The sequence below is a fragment of the Enoplosus armatus genome, chromosome 11, assembly GCF_043641665.1.
Source record: "Enoplosus armatus isolate fEnoArm2 chromosome 11, fEnoArm2.hap1, whole genome shotgun sequence".
In the NCBI taxonomy this organism is placed as follows: domain Eukaryota; kingdom Metazoa; phylum Chordata; class Actinopteri; order Centrarchiformes; family Enoplosidae; genus Enoplosus; species Enoplosus armatus.
Genome location: NC_092190.1, coordinates 16,513,364 through 16,519,363, shown reverse-complemented (window position 1 = coordinate 16,519,363; position 6,000 = coordinate 16,513,364).

The window sequence follows — 6,000 nt, the reverse complement described above, 5'->3', positions numbered from 1 at the left end:
TAGACCAATAGATACCAGTTTGTTCAACATTGTCCTTTAAAAGCATAATCAGTATGTTTTTTTGAAAAACATACATTTCAGACACATACTGTATCTCTGAACCTTCAGATGAAAAACAAACATATAGAACCTTAGCTTGAATGATCTTCCATTAGGAGACATCTTGCTGATCTGAACCTCAGTTGTGTGTTATTCCACTTTGTGCCAGCCATAGGCTGTCCATAAAAACACCATCAAACAAAAGGAGGCACCTAAAGATAAAGAGTACAAGAGCATTCTAGGCCACTCTGTCATTGTTTCATCAGACCTGTGACACACAATTGAAGAGTTGGTGTCAGTTTATCTCCATCTGGTGGTGAGATGGATCAGATTGAAGGGGAGGCTGACAGACGAACTTGGTACACCCAAAACTTGTGTTGGGGCTTTGCTGCAAACAGCTGCAGGAGACTCTGGAAAGACTTGGTTGGGGACATGGAGTCAGAAGATGATGGCTGGTGAAAGGTGTCAACCTGAAGAAATGAGCCTTCTGAGTAGTGGTAACTCAGGCAACTCCAGACTTCAGCAGAGAGAGACCAACAGGCCTGAGAGGTTACAGTTTGTGGTAGTCTTAGGGTCATTAGGGAATGGGAGGATGTCACCCAAGCTGTTTTGGAAGAGAAACGCTGGCCTTGTTGTCAGAAGATGGAAGGAGCTCTTTAAGGAACTCATGAAGTCAAAATGACATGCTCCATGGACTGAGGCAAAGAGGATGATGGAAGATTGTTGGGAGTTAAGAGTCCATCTTCATGTTGGCAGGTGTTCAGACCAAAAATAGTACAGCATTAAGAAATGCAAGGGGCTGCATTGGTCTGGGTGTGTTGCATACAAGTGCAGATGCAATACAATCCAGGAATTCCAGAATGAGTCATTGATCAATGAGTCAGAAGGCTTATCAGACACTAAAACACTACACAGCAGATTTATGAAACAGGATTTTATACCACTCAGAAAAGTAATTGCTGAAAAGGTTTTGATAGATGATGTTTGGACAACAAAATAAGAACCAGCGCTGTAGGGGAATGGTATGAATTGACAGAGGAACTTGGACGGGGACAGTCTCTGAGATGACAGGAAATGTTAGAGACTGGCAGCCATGGAAAATGGACAGAAAAATGCAGGAAGATTATGATAACACATGTGATGTGACAGCCATGGCTATACTTGTTTTATTCTCTGTCTCAACAATGGTAAGCTAAACAACAGAAACCCACTGTTGACGTTACAATGTAATATAGGAATGAGCACTAAAATACGTATTTGATTGGCCAAAGCAATGCATTCCCAGATGACGTTCCATTCTGGCAAGAGATGAGCCATGTTCAACTTTTTTGCCAGAAATCTTTGGCATCAGGAACCCCACTGTGTCAACACAAGGGATCTCACTGAAAATAATGTGGAGGGTGTATTATTTTGATGCAGAGCTATTGTTGGTCAGAACATTGGTTGTAGAGATTGCTGGAGTAGTCACTAAAACCTCTGCCTTCATTTTCACAAATACCTGCTTGAACACTAAGAATTGTAATGCACCTAATTTTTAAATGAGGATGTGAATAAAAAACAGAGGTTTCTGGCAGATAGTTGCATATTTGAGCTGTTAAAAAGGTCCACCTAAAAAACTTGGAGATCTCACAGTGTAAAATGTTAAATATAGTCCTAAAAGGAAGTGGATGCATTTTCAAGAACTCTGCAGAATGTAGTTATTATATTCTTGACATTAACTATGTTAGGAATTTCTTACACTTCTCACCTGATTCTGAGACAACCAGGACCAAGTCAAGATTTGAGGTCATACATTGTTCATTTCAAATATCACAATTGAAAAATTGTGATTTGCAAGCTCATAGACAGTTCAAAGAACAAAAGTCTCTCTCCCAAACAGCCTTTTCCTCAAGCCATTTTTCTGCATTTCCAGTTGTTTTATCAAACACACACACAAAAAAAAAGCAATATTCAATCTAGAGCCATTCTAAGCTGTTGCCAGTGTTTCTGCTGGGATGTGGGAGGTTTGAGTTATTCTTGTCACTTTCCTAACACTGTGCCTTTAGGGAACAATTGGGTTGCTTTTATGTTGTTGTAGCTTTTTTCATCACACTCCTCCATTGGTCCTCCTTTTTAGACTGAAATACACACACACACACACACAAACAGATGATAATGTGAACACACATGGTCCATTAACTCTACCAGTCTCCCAGGAGCCTCCTGCAGTTGAATCGCAGCCATTCCATTTGACTCATCAGCACTGATGTGGGAATAATATTAAAAGAAAAGAATTAGCCTTTCCATTGGCCTCTTTCTCTCTTTTGAAACACACACACACCCAATATCTGCCCCCAGTGTGTGACATGTAGACTATTTGCTTGCATCTGTACTGTACATGTGTTGTGTCAGTGCCTGTGGCCATGAGTGTATGCATGTGCATGTTTTTGAACGTAACAGCAACTGGGAATGCAGTGAAAATAGAGAGCATTTTTTGTAATGTGTATTTGGAAACGTGTTTGTGCATGCATGTGAGTGTGTGTTGTGGATTCGCAGACTTGCTGCTCCCACGTCCCTGAGAATGAGGCCAATCAGATCGGACAGACAGTTTATTTCCAAACACTAGCGTCTGGCCTGCTGCCTCACACACACATTCCAATACTTCCAGACAGACTTTCAGAAGCGGGAATTAAAAAGGCATTGGAGTTGTTAAAACATGACATTCCCAAAAAAGGGCTGCTGGGCCCCGAGACTACCCAGAAACATCCCACATGACTCAACGCTGCAGGAATGACAGCACCGCCAGGGTCGCAGATGAAGGTCCTCTCATAGATATAGTTTCTCTATGACACTCCTTTCCTCTCTCTATTTCTGTCCTTCTGTCTCCCTGTCATCATACTCTCTCACATATTAGATCATCCTTAACTGAAATGTCTCTCTGTGTTTTTGTTTTAGGCAGTGGGGGTTTAAGGGCCTTGCTCAAGGGCACGTCAACAGTGGTAATGAGGGAGGGGCAAATGTTGCTCTTTCACCTCCCAAACCAGATTTATTCTAGTGACCTAACCTTTAGGCGACTGCCGCTCTACGCAAGTAAACTGTATATACAGTAAACACATACAAAGACTAACACATGATCACACGTTTTAAGTTAAACTGACATACAGTAGCGTCTATCACATACAATGCATTACAAACTGATTTCTGCTTCCGATAAGGGGGTCTGATTATATAGTATCTATCATGAAGTATGGGAGGACTTAATTCTGTCGTGAAACATCTTTGCCAGATTCCACATAAATATGAACAACAAAAACAATTGAAGTGTAGTTGATTTAAACTAGGTGTTCCTTAAAAGTCTATAAAGTAAACTCATTAAATAATTTTGAAATGAAATGATATCAGCATATGAAAAATATTCGTGTCCATGTCGGCCTTCAAAAGCCGTAGTGCACACACACACACACACACACACACACACACACACACACACACTCGGAGGAATGTTGTATGTGTTGTGAGTGGGAGTTGAGGTCAAACATCACTATCAGGGACTGTGTTAATGTATTCAACTCCTATAGAGACTGACTCAGGCGGATATCTGTTTAACAGTGGGTTAATTCATCCTGCTAGCAAAGGGGATCACTGGGATAAAAAATGGGGGCATTGACGCAACTGAAGTGACCGTTTCAAAGTGTTAAAGAGGTCGATCAACTTCCTGTCATGTCCGGTGTTTCCCTCAAGAGGTTGCACATACATCACCTTGAGGAGGGGTTCATTAAAAGTACCATGATAAGAAAAAATCTGGTAATAACTGAAGCAGGAAACTGGTTTTATCCATACTTGCCATTGTGGTTATATCACAGGTGGTTTTCTTGACACATTTAATGCAATGCAATATGCAACTCTGAATTAATACAATTACATAATATTGTTTTACATGTATTCTTAATATTTAGTTGCAACTGCCTAACTAACCTTATTCCATCTATCTACAATACATCTCCCTCTTTGTGCATGATCTGGATTTAATAAGACAAAATGAATAAGGCATAATGGCCTTTATCTGGATTGACCAGATCAGTAGACTAAATGACAGAGAGAAGAATTCCCCATGATATTTTGCACATGAACCGTACATCATAGAATGAACATATAATTTTTGACAATCTTAGTATATTTTAAGATTTGAAACATTAGATGAACATTAGCATCAATAAAAACTGATCACATCAAGACAAGCTATTCAAAAAGACACAAGTGTAAGAAGTACACACATGTTCAATACACGACCTGTTCCTACAAGAGTTCGAGATATTTGTCAGTTAATCTTCAATAAAGTCCTCAAGCAGTCCTGTAGGTATCAATTTCAATGGACCTCTAACCTGATTGCAATTCTCTCTTGTCTTTCATATTGACAGCTTGGACCGTCCAAACAAGTTAATCAGCACATGAAGTGGTCTTTTCTTTGCATTTGTGTCCAAAGAGAGAGAGAAAGACAGGGGGAAAGAGACCAAGAGAATTAAGACAGAGAGAGAGAAACTAAAGCACCAACGAAGACGAAATCCGAGGTCCATTTAAACAACAGCACGTAACTTTTAGTAGCATATTACCAGGAGAATAACACAAGGTAATCACTCTGTAATACAACCCTTTTTCAAAGCTCTGCCACACTTAATCTAGTGGTATTCTCACCTACTTTACTATAATCAGTAAATCACATTTATGTTTCACCAGAATAATTAGACTAATCTAAAAGTCTGATTAAACTATGACTCCATTGAATAATTAAAACATTTTCATACATTTCCATTACAAAAATAAGTGGGCTTCAAGGGGCTTCCCAGGAACAGGATTTACTTTACTCCTCCTCCCAGTTTCCCAGGGCCCCAAAGGCCTTGTACAGTATGTAAGGGATAAACATTAAAATATTCATGTACCAATTAAATCTGTAGAAATTAATCTAATAAATATAACCGGACAAAGCTATTACGGGCTCTTAAACACCAGAAGTTATTATGAGGATAAATCCTGCAGGGCTTTGGTAGCAATGCTGATTGTATGAGTAGTCCTGACTAATACAAATCTATAGTGCTGGGCTGGAGAACTAGTACCAGTAGCTCTTTTAATGAAGTGCTTTACAATTCATTTTAGTGCAAGTCGATTATGAACTAAATGAGAAACAACATAAACAATTAAACAAATGTGTTGCTTTAGTTTCAGTGTGTCATTTAGTATACAGGTGCACCATTAAGTATTGAGCCTCTTACGATTGCAGTTATTGTGTTTAGCATGTTTTGATTACTATCATTATCTCTAATTGCTCTTTAACTGAACCTTATGATACCTTACCTTTTTAAAGGGTCAGTTCACCCTGTTGATACCAAGGTCCTTGGATTATCTTGAGTGACCAGAAAGTTGTTTCTAAAATGTTTTTTTCTTCACTTTGAGCATCACAAATAAAATTATTTTCACCACCACCGTATTGGGGTGGCAGCACAAGTTTCACAAGTTCACAAAACACGGGTACATGAAACTGGAACTATTTGCATGGCTAGATGCCACATGGGAAGGAGAGAAAATATGTTTTTTCTGATTTGGCTAAATTGACCCTTTATTTGGGAGCTACACATTTTCTACATTTGGATGGATTGTGCCTTTAAAAGCTTTTAGCCTTATTCCTAATTCATGCCATTTTTCATCAAAGGCCAATATTGCTCCTTTATACTTATACATCGATCTAACCCTAAGGTTGGGCCTCACATTTACAGCTAATCCCTATGATGTCTCAAAAATATATTTTTAATATGGAAAAGCCCGTAAAAGTGCCTGGCATACCCAGGGACACAGCGTCTTGTCCGGGCTCTAAAGCACTGTAATTGCTCCGCGGGCCCCCCCCCACCCATGAACCCCAGATCCGTCTTTACAGCTTGCATTAGCATACATAATACTGCTCTGTGGACTCAAAGAGTCATGCCAATTGAA